At 37.5% G+C, this 17318-nt stretch overlaps 1 protein-coding gene across 3 annotated transcripts in view; it reads right to left on the reverse strand.

Annotated features, from left to right (window-relative positions):
• whrna (whirlin a) overlaps nt 1-17318 on the reverse strand; it is a 246904-nt gene that overhangs the window by 113683 nt on the left and 115903 nt on the right. The window lies entirely within an intron of this gene.

Genomic DNA, 17318 nt, shown 5'->3' on the forward strand with positions numbered 1-17318 from the left:
TGTACACTGATCTTCTATAGTCTATAAACTATAATAATGCACTTTGTGAGTCCTTTCCACATTGCATATGATGACATTTGACACATCTTTCTTCCATTTACAGCATAAATGCAATTTTTTTTGATGGTAAATCACGGAAAAAAGCTGAACTAGCCCTCCCACTAGATGATAGTGAAGATGACAAAGGATTCAGTGACGAGAAAAATGAGCTGCTGGAAACACAGTAGAGTGAGAGTGATGAAGACAGTGAGACGGATGAAGACTATGAGCCAGAGAATGAGGACAGTGGAGACAGTGAGGGCAGAGACAGTGAAAGTGAAGTGACAGGTATTACCAGTAAGAGAGTTTAAAATGTATATGGCAATCATGTTCCAGCCTCCATTTATGTATTGCATTAAACTATTAGTTTAGTTAGCTACTGGGGATTGTTTATACTATAACATGAGTTTTAAAATAAATGGTATATACAATTTCAAGCAAAACTCTCTTGTTTTCATTACTTTCCATTATGGTACGGTGTTGCCATATGGCAACAAACCCTAAAAACTACTAAAATAATAATATTTTTTAAAAATGTCTCTTAATTATGTTTACTTGATCTATTTTAAGACAAAAAAAAAAAACACCCCAAACATTTTTTTACCAACTGGGATCATAGTGCGTACCATAGAGGGTTAATAAACGTGTTGACTAATCTGAAAACTTTACTGGGAATATAATGATTGTGAGACACAATTGATTAAAAAAGTGACACTGCACAGTTTTAAATCAGTTTAGATGTGATCGCAGTTAACTACATGTATGTAGAAAGGAATTTTAAAATGTTCTACGATCAGAGAAACTCCAAATGTACAAACTACATTTCTTTGGAATAACTTAAATGTGAGCAAACAGTTAATGACTTGTGAAAAACTAATGTTTAAAAGTCTGTTTGCCCTTGTAGGCATACTTTCTGCAACTCTCACAACAAAAACAATAAAATGCCCTCGGATATACTACTACTGAATATTTTCACTGTTTTTTAGTTTATTCTCTTAGGTTTTATTTTTTCTTTCTGCATCTACTAAATCTTGTCTTGTTTCTTTCAACAGCAAAAGTGTTGGGAAAGTTCTCACAGATTCTTTTAAAACTCTTTAAATCTCTTGCTCTAAGGTTTTTTTTCTATGAAGATGCTGACAGACTGTCATAGGAAGGTCTGCTGGAGATCAACTGGTCCAGTGTGGAAAAAAAAACACCATCTTAAAAGCCGTGTTGATGCATTAACATATTCAGTATTTGATTTAATTATGAGGGACAAGTTATAGGTGGAAAAAAGACAGAATACAAACTGACACATTTGGAATGAAGGGAGGAAAGGCCACAGATGCAGCATTGTTCTGCTACTTTTATCTCCAAGACTGGACAGAGAGTATCTGCTTGAAGAGCCAATCACCTTTAAAGTGTATCCCTGGCAAGAGGGACAATAAAAACAAATGGAATGGCCAAAGTTGTAGCAACATTTAAGCATTTAAGGTGTACCGACTGGTTCACAATATCCATTCATGCACACTAGAAAGCATTCCACCTTAAACGCTGGTGGTAGCTGCTATAAAGTTTGAGCAGCACAGTGAATTAAATGATTGCTTCTTTCTAGCCAATGTCAGCTAATAAAGATAAAAAGGCAGCAGGACTTTCATCATCCAGTCCTCTGATGGTTTCTCATCTCAGTAGTTAAAGATGCTTTCTTCAACTGCAAAATAATAAAAAAAAAAACGTTATAAACCTGCCTGGTAAACTTCATAGCTATGTCTTTAGAAGTGTTAGCAGAGTTTGATGTCTGAATGTGCTGCAACTTTTTCCTCCTAATCGACGTTTCCAATGTGGCTTCATTTGTTCGGCACAAGGAAGCAAACAGACTCCTTTAGAACTCAAACTACTTGTGGTCATAACATCAATTACAACCTGCAAACCCAAAGTCTGTCTAACATTTTATCATGTGGTTAGTGACAGTCGATGTATGGAAATTTGGCATCGCAGAAACAACAGTTACAGACAACCCAACTGTGCACTTCACTTCTTAAACAAACAGCATTACACATCCAAGAAAAAACGTCAAATGTAACAAAGTGTCTCAAATACAGCCCCCTGTATGAGGACAAGAAGTCTGGAAGTCTCTTGTTGGTTTTCGAAACAATGAAAACCACACAATTCCAAAAAAAATCTTTTTTAAAAAAAGAAGCCAGTGATCCACATCTGTCTACAAAGTTTAGGAAACATGCCAGCATGTCATAGCCATGCTAATATTCTGGAATATTACACTTTTTGAACCACAACAGCTGCATCTGTTGTCGCAAAACTGCACAAGCAACATTCCCAAAAACAGACTTCAATTTCTGATGGCCATATTAGCAACTGTAAAGGACCCAAACTGATTGTGGTTAAAATATGTGGAGAACCTCTCGCGTCTTATGTTGCCATTTCCTGTGATAAAGGAAGTTTTATTTTGAAAAATCACCGACCACACGTAGCGAACCGAAAGGTAAACGGTACACGGTAGTGATGGTGAGGAGCATAACGAGAGAAACAAGTGATAAAGAAGTAGAGATGAACAGGAGAGTAAGGTGTAACAAGGAATTTACGAGGTGTGGCAATTATATATTCTCAACTTTATGGTTTAAAGGAAATACTGTGTCATTTGTGAAGCAAGCTAATGTGATATTTCTGTGTTTTATTACTTGTTTAGCTCTTACGTTAGTCCTATGTAGATCTACTTTGGTCTAACTTGGACTTGCAAATGACCTGCAGTTGCAATAAAAGACATTTGACCATCAGTCCCGGTTCTCTCTAACTTTAACTAGAACACTACAGCGACATTACATGCATCTAAGCTGTCCTAATCAGCTCCTAGTCAAGTTATTCCTAAGAAACCATGTTTAAAGGCTTACCCTCTTCAGTACCATGTTGTTGATGGATTTTTCCTTCACTACTTCCTTTATTTATGGAAAAAACCCATTTAGTAGGGGATCCCTTTATTGACTACTACGGCAAAGAAGTCTCATTCTGGTCATCGAACTGAACCATTATTCAAAAACGTGTGTGAAGGTCCTACGGGTGTCTTAAAACAACAATCAACACTTAAATTGATTACCAAGTGAAGTAAGTGTCATTTTCTGTCTTTGTTTACTTTCAGTTATTCAGTCATAAGAGAGGAGTTTTATTGACTTTAATTGTGTCAACCAGGCTCAGTTCAGGTAATCTGCAAAACCACCTTCCTGTACAACTACACTGCATTCTAATAAACGTTATGAAGGGGATGTGACTTTGGTTTTTGATCTGCAATGTGGTCAGAGAGGCAGCCGACAAAATTGAAATAGGGAGGTATAGGGAGGAACTTTCGCCCAGAAGACTGTCAGTATCTAAATCGTCACTGTGTGGTTGTAAGTGGTGTCAGAAATGACAGAAAAACTATGTGGAGTAGAGCTGAAAGTCAAGAAAGTGGTACAGATATTACTATGTTCTCATATATGAAGTGTTTTTTTAACAGAAGTGTTCTGTAAAATATCTCTTTAAACCCACAATCATCTTCAGCCTCATATAATCAGTTGTAAAACAAGAAACTGCCGAGTCGTGGTGCGTAGATCGATAGTGAAACGTCAGTGTTTCAGAGTCCAGCGTTTCTGTTCTGGGATCGATTTTACAACGTGAACATCGATATCTGCGCTCAGGACTTTGGGGGTAAATGTATGTTTTATCGTCAACCAGGGACTCAGGAGAAAGTAAATGGACTCCCACCAGGGTCTCGTCCAAACATTAGCCGGCTGATAGGAGCTGTCAGTCATACGTGAACTATTGGCTCGAAAAAACCTTGAGCCACTGAAGCGGGTCTGAAGAGGAGAATGATGGGGAAAGATTTCTATCTGACAATATCCCGGAACAGAGAATAAGAGATTGTAGCCGTCATGATGGAAAAGTGATTCAGCTTCAAATAATGGGATTCCTCAAAGTGTTACATTCATTGAAATTCTTGTGAATAAAAATGTTGGAGACATGAATGAAATGTCCGTGAAGTAAGACATTAAATCAGTAAATGCCACTGTAAATAGCTGAGTGAAATTTTTCAGTTCAATAAAATATTTCTCAGCTGTAATAATATTTTCAACGGCTGTGAAATGGCTGTTTGTTTTCTGCAGACTTTCAGGAATATTTAAGGAGACTCAGGTATCCATTTGAAATGATTTACTCCATAAGAAACCTAGAGAACCTTTACTAAATGTTGTAAGCAGACGGTGTTCACTGACCCAGTTCTCCTTGTCTACAGTAGAAAGTGTTTCTGAGTCGATGACAAATAAGATTCAGAATTTGGTGCAGTGGAGCTGGATCAGGATCATGTGTATGTGTGGTTTTTGTAATGCATATTTGTTTGCTTCTTTCTTCTAGAGATTTTGCACACAAGTATTGGATTTGGAAGAACAAAAAGTGGTGATGAGATGTTGATGTTTTTGACCTCCAGGACCAAAAATGTTTAAATTTACATTTTAGGCAGTTTAGGTTAAGCACAAGAAGCAAGAGTTCTCTTAGACCCATATGAGATGGATGGATGGATGGATGGATGGATGGATACACACATTTTAAAGATTTTACTCTATTAAATGTATAGTTTCTTACTTTTTTAATCTTTTTCCTGTTTTATATATTTTTTTAATTTTGCATACCTCTATTCTCATCTCTATCTTTATTTTCATAATAGATATTTAATTTAATTCATTTTATTTAGTTTACTTATCTAGCCTGTCTGAAGGGTTTGGAAGCAGAGTTGTCTAACCCACTTTCTGTAGTTTTTGACAAAAATGGGTTCAAAGTTTAGTGTTTTCCGGAACGGTCTAACACTGGAAGCTCCACTGTAACACTATATTTGGGTTGTGGGTTTGATCACTTTGCACTAAAATCTAGACCAAAGAATTATTTCGTTTGTTTTTTAAAAAATTTTTCTGGGAAACCACTCTGCTTCTAACCTTCTGAACTGTTCTGTTATTGTAACTCCCTGGTAACCCAACTTCAAGTTGTAGAAGTTATAAGCAAACTCACAATCTATCTTTCCAGTCAGGCTTTTGATAGATTTGATAGATTTTGTTCGTTTATTATTATTCTCAGATTTAATTTGATTTGATTTCGCTTTTGGTTGGCCAGTAGACACTTTATGTATTTATTCATTTATTGTTTGTTTTTGATGCACTGTACTTTAGCTGTTGGTCCCGTTTTAACACTTTTTATTTTTATTGTAAAGCATTTTTTGATTTTGTATCAGTGAAAGGTGCTATAGAAATAATTTCTACTGACTATTTATTTACTTATTTACATATTTTATTCCATTTAGTAATGCAGTTTAGTACTTCATCTTCATTGTTGCTTATTGTGTTTTTATAATTTCTGTAACTTCTATTCCTATCTATCTTTACTTCAATAATAGACATCGAATTAAGTTAATTAATTTATTTAGCTTATCTCATTTTATTTCATTGTATTTGATTTGATCTTATCTGGTGTTTCCTCATTGCACATAGGACAGCATTTCCTCAATCCCTTAATTGTTAACTTGATTATAGGAGGTTGTTTGTACTGGTTTATTGCATTCTGATTTCTGTTATCTGCAAATTACTTTGTGTTGCATTTCATTTGTATGAAAACTACTCTACAAATAAAGTTTGATTGATTGATGACATTAAGTATGGGTTATTTTTTTCCAGCTTTAATCATGTAATTCATTCATCGTTTTAGTTAACTCTTACCTAAGAAGTTTCTGGATGTTTTTTCTTTACTCCTTTCACATTTTTGGACTTCTCTTGACTCCATTTAGAGTCCTGCTCCTCTACAGAAGCAGCAGAACAAAACTAGAAGCAGAAAGAATTTAAAAATGTCTTTTGTGGAATAAAACACAGTTATACTGAAATAAATGAAAAAAATAGAACATAAATCAAATTTATTTATTTTACAGAAATGGAGAAAAAAATGGAATCAACATGTAAAGAAGTTTTCTAAGTGCTCAAAGGTGCTACCAACACTGGGGAAAAAAAACTGTCCTGATAAGATATTTTACTGCTCACATTTTTAATTTGAATCCATGCTCGTCTCCTCTGCCTGCGAGTGAGAGTGATGAAATATCTCCATTTCAGCTCAGATTTAGTTTCACAAAAGAACCAAAAGTCAACACAGTAAGTTCAAAAAGTTGAAAACATATTTTTTTTTACTGTTTTCAACAAGAAAGCTGGAAGCAACAAACTAAAACTTCACTGCAGTAAAGTTGGATTTTTATCGACATTTTGAAGTATAACAGATGTGAAATTATTAGAAAACAAGTATATTTTTGTACTTTATTGTCCTTCATCCTTTTAAAAATGCATTTAGACACTGCAAACTTGCAAATAATCCCAATTTTACAACATTTATTTGTGTAACTTTTAACCTGTATTCAACACCATTCCATGTGTTTTATCATTTCCCGAGGTCTCAGATAAACTTTGTATTCCAAACTAAATTTCATTTATTCTACATTAAAGTCATGATTTCTTGCACTAATCAAGATTAAAGGAGCACAAATCAGGGATAAACATGTTCTGAAAACAGTAATACGCCGATGTGGTACTTTCCGCTTTTATCAGACCTGTAAGTTTCAGATTGGACACATTTGGCTGCAGCTCTTTATTCTTCCATTGAACCGACTATGAAGACGCCTCATTTCTCCAGAAACGATACAGGAAAGGGTCACATTCCCGATGATTGGTATCTTTTTTTTTTTTTTTGGCAGAAAGGCTCTTTCAAAGATTACTTTTATGACACTTGTGCTTTATTAGACCACTTGCGGTGAAAAAGAGGTGGACAAAAGATGGGCAGGAGGAAATGTAACAAAGCAACAAAAGGATCCCGGTCAATTTCAAAGCCATTACAGCAGAACCGCCACGATGGCACACGAGCTGCTATTTCACATTCCGTTTTATACCCTTTTATCTTTCAAAGCAAAGTGAATTGATCTGAATCTTCTCTCCTCTCAGCGGAGAAATGCTTTCTGAGGAAGCAAAAGAGAAAAGTGAACAGCTGCTCTCTTCATGTTCATTTCAAGATGGCTCTGACGCCTTCATAAACCTGCTGCAACATCAAGCGCAGTTTGAAACAGGTTTGTTAGACACCGCCTGTCCAAAAAAAAAAAAAACATTTCGTTGGACCACCTTTAGCTTTGAGAATGACACATTTGCCATGGTATCTTTTAGTGCAGAGGTGCATTCATTTTCTACCAAGATCTTATGTTGATGTTGGGAGAGTCGGACAAAGTCTTCTACAGAACATCCCAAAGATTCTCAGTGGGGCTGAGATCTGGACTCTGTGGAGGTCAATCCATGTGTGAAAATGTCTCACTCTCCCTGAACCTCTCATTTCATAGTGTGAGGCCCATGAATCCTTAAATCGCCATCTTGGGACATGTCCATATCACCAGAGAAGAAGAACTCCACTGATGTAAAGATCTGGTCATTCAGTACATTCAGGTAGTCAGCTGACCTCATTCTTTGGGAACATAACATTGCTGAACCTGACCAACCCCAGATCATAACCCTAACCCCCACAGGCTGGTAGGAACTAGACATGAAGAGTGCTTCACTTCATCTGCCTCTCTTCTTACCCTGATGCCCCCATCGCTCTGGAACAGGGTAAATCTGGACTCATCACACCACATGACCTTCTTCCATTATCCAATCTTCATGCTCCATAGCAAATTGATGCCTTTTTTCCTGATTAGCTTCACTGATCAGTGGCTTTCTTAGAGCCACAGTTGTTTAGTCCCAATCCTTTGAGTTCCCTTCACATTGTGTGCGTGGAAATGCTCTTACCTTCACTATTAAACATAGCCGTGAGTTCTACTGTTGATTTCCTATGACCATCTAAGAGTTAGTTCTCACCACATTTGTTCCTCAAAGATAAATGGTTCTCCACTATCCTTCAAGTTGTAATAACACGTTGGACGGTTCTTAACCCGATTTGAGTAGTTTCCAAAATCATCTTAGCTGTTTTCTTTGCTGGATTGCTTTTGGAACAGATTAATATCGCCTCCATGACCACAGGACAGTTCTTCCAACAGGGTTGTTTAAGAAATGAGAAGCTCCTCACTGCATCAGCTAGGGGTTAAATAAGTTGCTGCCTGCTGAGACAAATTCATCACTGCAGTAATTATCCAATGGAAGGCTCTTACCTACAGCACCCTCCATAATTATTGGCACCCCTGGTTAAGATGTGTTCTTTAGCTTCTAATAAATTCAGTTTTTTTTTCTAAATAATATAGGACCACAATGAAAAAAAGAGGAAAATCCAACCTTTAATTCAAGTGCATTTATTCAGTGGGGAAAAAAGTCACACATTAAGAAATAATTCTTTTACATCAAATCATGTGTGTCACAATTATTAGCACCCCTGATGTAAATACTTTGTACAACCCCCTTTTGCCAACAAAACAGAACCTAATCTTCTCCTATAATACATTTTTCAACAATTTTCAATGTGAGAATATGCTTCTGCAATAAAAATTGAATTTATTTTAAGGCTTTCAACACATCTTAACCAGAGGTGCAAATAATTATGGAGGGCATTGTATTTGCTTACTGAAATCCAAGTGCTTTTTTTTTTCTGGACAGGCAGTGTATTTCTGTCAGCAGTTCAGATGCTGTGTTTATGCATTGTGTGACTCATGTTAAATCCTGAGGAAGCATCGAACAATCAGGGTCACTTTTAAGTAAGAAATTCACTTTTTGAAGCTGTCGTTAGAATATATTATGATGGAATAACCCTTCTTTGTTGTGGATATGCCTGAAGCGAGATCTTTTAAGCTCTTATTCTGTTATGAGACACACACACACACACACACACACACACACACACACACACACCTGAAACCTCGCTGCTCGCCAAGTGCCTTTTTTTGTTCTGATTTGTTTTGTGCTCTTTCAGCAGGACTGCTTTATCATCAGGGAAGGATGGAAAAATCACCTCTGCGTAAATTGAAAATGCTTGGCTTTAATCCAGCGACGTGTTCGGTCCCCCCTTTATTCACTTAGACATGCTTTGTGTGCACACAGCGTACGTGTGTGCACAAAACGATGGACTAAAAGCAAAGTGCAGGGCTGAGTATATCCATTTTGACTTGCAGATTTAAGCTGAATCTTCTTAGTTTTGAGTCCAGTAGCAACAAAACAAACAGATCTTACAGAATCGGAACGGCGTCCGGTTGCTTCTCTGGTTACCTTCATGTGCCGACATCAGAGAAGTCATGACCTTTTCCCCTTGGCTTTAATTAAATCAAACCGAAGCAGGCAGATGTCAAGAAAAGGGCACTGGGTAAGGCTGACCTTTCTCCTCCTTTAGAGCTGCAGTGAGCGTCCAGAAGGGCAAGAAGACCTCATTTACTAAACAAACACTAACATATACTTAGACTTTTTTTGCATGCATTTTAAGCGTCTTTTCTCGCTTGAAGGAACAGGAAAATATCGGCACGAAGGCTGTTTTTTGAGAGCGCAGCAGCATTTACACGGCAAAGCTTTCATACTGTGAGAGGCTGAAGGCCGGCGCGGCGACATCTCGGTTGGTTGTGATGATTATAGAAGTCTGGCAGCGATATAAGTCATCCATCACAGTCGTACCATTCAGATGAGAAGCAGCCAAATGGCAGAGAAAACAGGGTGAGAAAGTGAAGCACCGAGGAAGAAAAATGTTGAGCTGGTGACACTGTTGATGATGCACAATAAATCGCTCTGATTTACCATGAAAAAGTATAAAAATTCACAATCAGATGCAGTAAAAAGTTGACTTAAATCAGCAGGTAAGTGGTTTATATTGACTATTAATGACATTTACCGACTCTAGTTCATCGGTGTCATTAAACAGATAAATAAATACACTTTACTGTCCCACAGGGAGACTTCTAATGGGAATTAATTTAAATATTTAGCACCTACAACAATTTATAGCCCAAAGAATTGTGTGTCACCTCACATAGACAACATATACAATTAATAAAATGAGAAAAGACAATATTATTCTTAATAATAGTACATATCATGCATATGCTGCCCTTTAAGACACTCAAAGACGCCTTACAAAGAAGGAAAGATTGCAAAAGATTGAAAAAAATGGATGGAAAAAAGATCTGTAGTTTCTTGAGTAGTAAAAAGAAACAGTTTTAGATCATTAATAAGCAGCTATAATCAAACTAGTGCTGCTGGAAAATAAGAGGTAGTAAAAATAAATGGATAAAACTGATAAATGAAAGCGTATCGTAATAACAAAATTTGATAATGAATACTAATAAGTATGGTGTATGATATCATATGATCCTCCCATTTGTTGCCATTTAATATCTTGATGGTGGATGGCATCTTACCTACAATTTCACAAGAAAAATGGATTCAAACCTCCCCAAAATTCTAGAGTAGTATATTTAGTGATTCTGTATAACAAAAGGTAACAAAATAGATAACAGATAAAACTGATAAATGGAAAGTGACAGACATAATAAAACTTTCAAACTAATATCACTGACTCATGATAAAAACCAGGTTGGACTTTTATCTTCAGGCTCGTAAAGGTGTGTTTCATGTTCGATGACATCGTGTCCGTCTTACACACTCACCAACATTAGTATTAGAGGAAGTATTAAATGGATGTATCGCTAGTTCTGAAAAGAGATTTTTGACATGGACTTTGTTTTTGCTTTGTTGTTGTTGTTTTTTTTCAGTGAAGGATCATGAGCTGGAATCGAACTTGCGTCTCTGACACAGCTCTGTTTATGAATCACCTTCTTAACCAGTTGAGCTATCTAGACACCTTGTTCCAATTTGTTGGACGACATACTAACCTATGATGTTTTTGTCATATTTTGGACCACATACTAAAAAATTCAAAGTGATCCAGAATCCAGGATCCATTCCGGATTGCCACCAAAATTAAATCAGCTCTTCCTCTTACCATAGTCTACATCCCCTGAAAATTTCATGTGAATCTGCCCAGGCGTTTTTGAGTTATCTTGTTAACAGACAGACAGACAGACAAACGCCGGGTGTCACATAACCTCCTTAGCGTAAAAGAGTAAAAAGAGTATATAGTCAATCAGCAGTTTTACAAGTAAAAAAAAATGAGTAATAAAATATAAAAAGAGTAGTTTTAAATATTAAGGAAAGACATAAAATCAAACGAGAAATCCTGTAAAATAAGATAAATAATAACAAAATATAATTAACGAGCAAAAAGAAAAGCACTCGGAGAGCGCAGAACTCCACCAAGGCTGTTGAGTCGTATCATTTCTGATGGATAAGTCCCGATAAGTCTACAGAGGTGGATCTGTAGCAGGATCACAATCATGTGATCATCAGCAGGCAGCTGATGTAGTGTTCAGTTGTTGTCATGGTTACAGTGACGCTGTGCTGCTATCTCGCACTGATACAGAAATCTTTAGCAAATCCACGGATCAAATCCATAAATAAAAACAATAATGAATGAATGTATGAACTTAATTTGCATGTACAGTCACAGCTATGTAATATGTCAGTGGTGAAAGGGATGAATAAATTCTCACACTGGTTCACTGCGGCGTCCTGAACCTTCTCATCCTCAAATTATAGATTCACAAAGTGTTTTCTATCAGTCAAACTACCGTGCCTCTCTGAGCATAGACTTCCCATTAAAAAGACTGAGGCTAGTAATTAATTAACTTTTATTCCCATGACCTCCGTGGCCATTTGATAAAACCTGCGAGCTCAGAATTTAACAGTCCTGACAGGCTACTTTACTCGGCTGCCATATTAAATGAGACTCTAGAAAACGATTTGATAAAACAAAAACTATACTATTTACACCAGCTGAGTAAAACTCTGTTCTCAAAGTAAATCCTCCGTTGTAGCTCAGAACGAACGTTTCAAACATGAGCGGTCAACGCACACACCAGATATTCATATGTTCATATCCAAGCGACAACATGTGAGGACTTCAAGAGCTCTTCGGCTCTAATCTTTAGCCCTTCAAGGCTTTTATATTCGCTAACAAACAAAGCTCAGTCTCAGACGTGAAAAAAAAAAAGGCTGGGTCACAAAGACAACAGGCTGTTAACCTCAGCAGTAAAAGGAAACGCTATCCATATGAGACACAGAACAAAGACAAGACCATTTCAACACATAGCAGTGGAGTAAATCCTCACATTTAAGAAGCAAGAACTTGTGGCTGTTTAGACTGTTTTTAGCAGCTCAAATGTCTTAGTTTTGAATGTTTAAAGTACATTTTGTCTGTAGATATGGAGGCATTCATAAGCCTGATGGCTGCAGCTGTACCTAATTACGACAGTCCTTTCTGGCTGTGCCAAAAGTCTCCATAAAAGAATGAATTAAAATCTAATTTTACAAATTCAGGTTGTTTTTATTCTCAAGGTGTGAGTTTTGATTGGTTTTTAAATGTCTTTTCATCTAGGAAGCAAGCTGTGAGCAGCATTCAGAGATTTGTTTAGGTAAAGTAGATATGTTTTATTCATCTTCCCAAAGGCGAGCTCAGAAGCTCAACCAGGCTTCAATGAGGAACAGTCAGGTTGACATTAATAAACTTGTAAGAGGAAAGAGTCTCCACTGTACGAGAGGTACAGTTCAGAGCGAACAGATGCTATAAATCACACAATCCGACATCCTTTAAGGAGTCTAAACTGGGAGTAGTCGAACCTTCGGTCTCTGGAGGCAACAGGAAGCTCATCAGCTAAATGTTAACCGAGCTGTCATTACCGGCACAAATATAGAAACACAGAGAACAGGGAGAGAACACATCGATATTCGTCAGTTTAATGTCTTACAAATTTGCTAAAAATATTTTTAAGTATTGATCCATGTAGCTCAGATCATGAGGATGTGAAATGTGTATTATTGTGAACTATTATCCAACAACAGCAGATGTTTAATTAGATGTTTTTCAGGAGCAACAGCTAGATAGCAACAACAATTTCTTTATTCTCGAATGCCTGGATTCATATTAACTCTGCATATTCTGACGGACATTGCTTGCAGTAAAATGTATTTTAATGATCTCGACCAGAGACAAGAGTAATTATTGTAAGTCTATATTCCGCAGGTGAGTCCGTGACCCATATAAACCCCATGACCTGAGTTGTTTTTTTTCACCCGTTCCCTTCCTTTCTAAGTGCAGCCTCAGAAGAAACTGTATCTGTGGGAGGCTTCGCTGTGCTTTTCCCGGTCTCTTACTGCTTCCTGACCTCCCCTTCAATTTGTTGAGACGCCGCCTGGCATTTTGGCCCCGCAGGTAAATCCAGGTGTCCGCCAGAGCGTTACTCTAAATCAACAAAAGCCTGCGTGCAACACACCGAGGCAGGGAAACAAAGCAGTTTTGTTTAGATCTTTGTTTCCCGCACAGAACCCCGGATTCAAGTGTAAATGTGCTGGCGTCAGAAGTGCCTCGTGTTTATTCAAGTGTTTCCAGATGAGGAAATTCTTCTCCAAACAGTGAGCCGCAAAAACAAAGAAAAGTGGGTTGAATTGGGGCAAAAGAAGAAGCCGCCTCAGCTCAGAAGAAATCCGGTTTGACAGTTTGTGAAACACTCTCTTCAAATATGGACATCAGAGCGCGGCACCAGAAGCAGCGTTAAGGACTTCTTACATATGAAAGAGCAGTGAAAGTCGAGAAAATGCACTCGTCACATCACACAAAGCCTTTTCTGCTCTTTGGTTTCTCTCTTTTGAGCTAAAACGCTGCTGGAAACACTCGACATCAGGAGCTGATTGCGTATGCCTGTGTGGGCTCTCTAATGGGCGTCTGAGTAATTGGCTGGTTGACTGGCTGATCACTAACAGGATGAGATGAAGGGCTCAGGGGAGGAGGTGTCCGTCCTCGCTCCGCTTCCGTTGCCATGTCACCACGACGAACACAAATCTGAGAGTAAGGCTGAGCCCTCCAAGGACGAACGTTCGTCTTCTGAAACATCACAACATCTGTTTGTGCCCAGTTCACGTGCTGCACAGTAAACAATCCACTGTATGTAACTGAAAACAGCATCTATTAATAATTATGATCAGAAAAAGTGAACAAAGATGTTGTCATTTTTAAGATGCCCTACAGCAACCGCACACAGCTCCAGCTCATTACTGATGTTTGACATCTCTCACTTTTCCAACAATTATTTATTTCTGCAACACTGTTTGCTTTTCAGAACCCAAATCAACTTTTCTTTGGCATATGCAACTTTCTTATTTGCTCAAACTTTTAAGGCAATTCATTTTTAACAGCCCATATGGTGAAGGAGAAGAGGCAGCAGCAGTTTGAGTGAAAATATCTGGAAAAAAAAAAAAAAAAGCGTGACAGAAAAGAAAGTGGTTTGTTGTGAAAAGCTCCCCATCTGTTGTCATGTCAATGCTACAGATTCGGCGAAGTATCTCTTAAAAGGAAATGTCACCAGAGATGCCTGAATTCTTTACAGAGCAAACAGTAGATGCGAGAAGCAAATGGGACTCTTCCAAGAATGTGTGCAGAGACGTCAGTTAGTGATCGAACCACGAACGCCTCTGTGGATGTGTGGAACTTTTCAGGCTGATTCAAGCATCATCAGCTTATTAAATGAACATGACCTGTCGTCGTAAGAACTGTTGGCAGTAATATGTACGACTAGAGCAGAAGACGTGTTATAATCCAGGTCAGTTTTAAGCTGACATCTTACCTTTTTCTGAATTTAACTGCCTGCGCTTCGACAAACTTTGACTGAAAGTTGAACATAAAAACTAAACTGAAGGTAAAATATTAAAAAATGGTTCCAGACAGGACTCAGACTCCAGCCTCTCAGGTGAGACACTGTTGGCCTTTGCATCAATTCTACACCTCCATCATCCTAATGCAGTCATGTCCTGCTCTGTGAGAGGAAACACTGAACACTACTATTAAATTTGGTGACAGCATCATTACATGAGGTGTTAACAGCTGGTAGCGGCCGTTTAATGGCTGACAACGACAGGTGCACTTTTAATGCAAGCACTATATAAAAATGACGTTTTTAGGACTGTTTAAGAGTTATTTAACAGATTTACCAGTTCTGTGAAATTACATATCTTGTGAAATCAAAGAATAAAGTATTAGTTAACATATTAACTATAAAAAATGCTAAAATGGTAAATAATGTCCCCATCAACAATTGATATCTTACAACATTTGACAGTAACATTATACAGTTTTATTATTATTTATTAATAATTGACAATTGACAAATTATCTTTTGCTGTTATTTTACAGGTTTTTCCATTTGTTTTTAAACACAGATAATATTATTCTTTTTTTTACAATATGACCATAAAGCTTAGTCTTACTGTACTTAAACAAGAACAAAAATATTGGAATTTCATAGATATTTGCTGTGATTTCCACAATTTCTACAGTTTTGCACCACTACAGTATTGTACAGTATATTCAATAATGTATTGATTTACAGATTGTATGGAATTAAATCTGGACCAGCCGTTCTGTATCAGACCTCTGCATGAAAAAGGAATGACTTTCTGCGAAGTTCTCAAAAGTTATTAGATGCTGGTTGGTTGATAACATTTAGTGGTAAGTGAAGGCTTTGAAGTGAAGGGGTGAAAGGTGGTAGCTATGATTATGTTAAGTGTTCGTGAGGGGATGGATAACAGGTGGCCACGAGGTTTTAGTTGAAGTAGAAGTTCGCAGATGTTTGGCAGTTTTTAAAGTTTATTACAGAAGGTTGATCTGGCTTCTCTCAGCTGCTGCAGTTAGGTATTGAGAAACAGCTACGGTGGGGAGTTGCTTGTGTTTTTGGACTGATAAGCGGAAAAAAACTGACCTTCACAATCACTTGTACGTATAAGTCCTCAGTCATCATAGTCATGGTAATAACTAAAAAAAACTGGTTCTCAACAGATAAATGTCCTCAACACCTCAACAGATTCGTAGATTTAAAACCTGGAGTTCACTGGGAAGAAGGTCCAAGAAAATAACAGAAATAGTCGCATGAATAAGAAACTTGGATAACACAAAAATGTAAATTTGAATAACAAATGAATCAACGAACTCAAGAACGGCTGGAAGCCAAAAAAAGATGAAATTAAAAACCTAAATTGCTCTGAAGATAAACAAGAATTTAGATTGTTTTGTAGATTATTCCATGTAAATGTTCTGTTTTCTTCACTCATAAAAACTTAACTTCAAAAAGGGAAATGCATATTATATACTTTGTGGTGTCATGGAGGTCCAACAGTTTTTGCATTCATTTAGAGTAATATCATTCCGGTTTCTGTCTGGATAGACCGAGACTTTACTTTGATGAAGTCAAATGTTGCATAAAGCAGTAAATTAAGCTTTTTGTTACTGGCAGAGCAGACGGTCTCACTGAGCCAGACAACAGCCTGAGACACAACACCAACTCTGAACCACAACCCACACTAGCTTCCTGCCAAGCCTCCGTCAGATCTAACCTAATGATACCAACGAACATCTTGTCCTGCACCTCGGCGTGTTGAACAAGTCTTCAAACAAAACACTCACTGCTATTAACATTAGTTTTCCTGCAGGACTGCAAATTAGCCGCTCAGCTGCGACACATTAAACAGCATGGAGAAGCACCTGTAAATATCACTTCAGTCTCTAGATGCTGCTGTGCTGCTTAATCTTAAATACAACCAACAACACACCTTGTAGCAACGACCTGCAGGTCACAGAGCAGACTTGTCTACTTTTTCTTTTGTTCCCGATGCTGTAAAATCCGGCAGACTGCCAGTTTCTGTCAATCAAACACAAACACTGAACCGCCCCTCCAGCTGCCTGAGTCAAAAAGAAGAAAAACTGATTTTTTTTCTTGCTTGTACTACTGAAAAACTATTACCTGGACATTTAAAATCATGTCTATATGTTATTTAACCACATTTGGACCTTTTGAGCCTTGGCTGGTTTTGGGCTTTGGTCTCAGTTGCAATCAAAAGTTTACTCTTCTATATCATGGCAACTTTGAGTTTGCAGTGACTACTATAACTCTTAGTTTTTCTTCAATGGAATGATTGAAACACAAGCATCTTTCTCTCAAAAAAATAATTGTGCATTTTAGTTATTTCACAGATTCATTACAGGTCTTCTGGAAGTAGTTTGCTGCTGATTACATGGACAAAGAAAAGGACATCTGGAGGGAAGTTCAGTGGTCAGGCGAAACGAAAAATGAGCCACAATGACCAGAAAAGACGTTTGGAGGAGTAAAGGTGAGGTGTTAAACTTCAAGAACACTAAATCTACTGTCAAGCATGGTGGTGGCAGTATCATGCTCTGGG

Source organism: Acanthochromis polyacanthus, chromosome 18 (genome assembly GCF_021347895.1).
Source record: "Acanthochromis polyacanthus isolate Apoly-LR-REF ecotype Palm Island chromosome 18, KAUST_Apoly_ChrSc, whole genome shotgun sequence".
In the NCBI taxonomy this organism is placed as follows: Eukaryota; Metazoa; Chordata; class Actinopteri; family Pomacentridae; genus Acanthochromis; species Acanthochromis polyacanthus.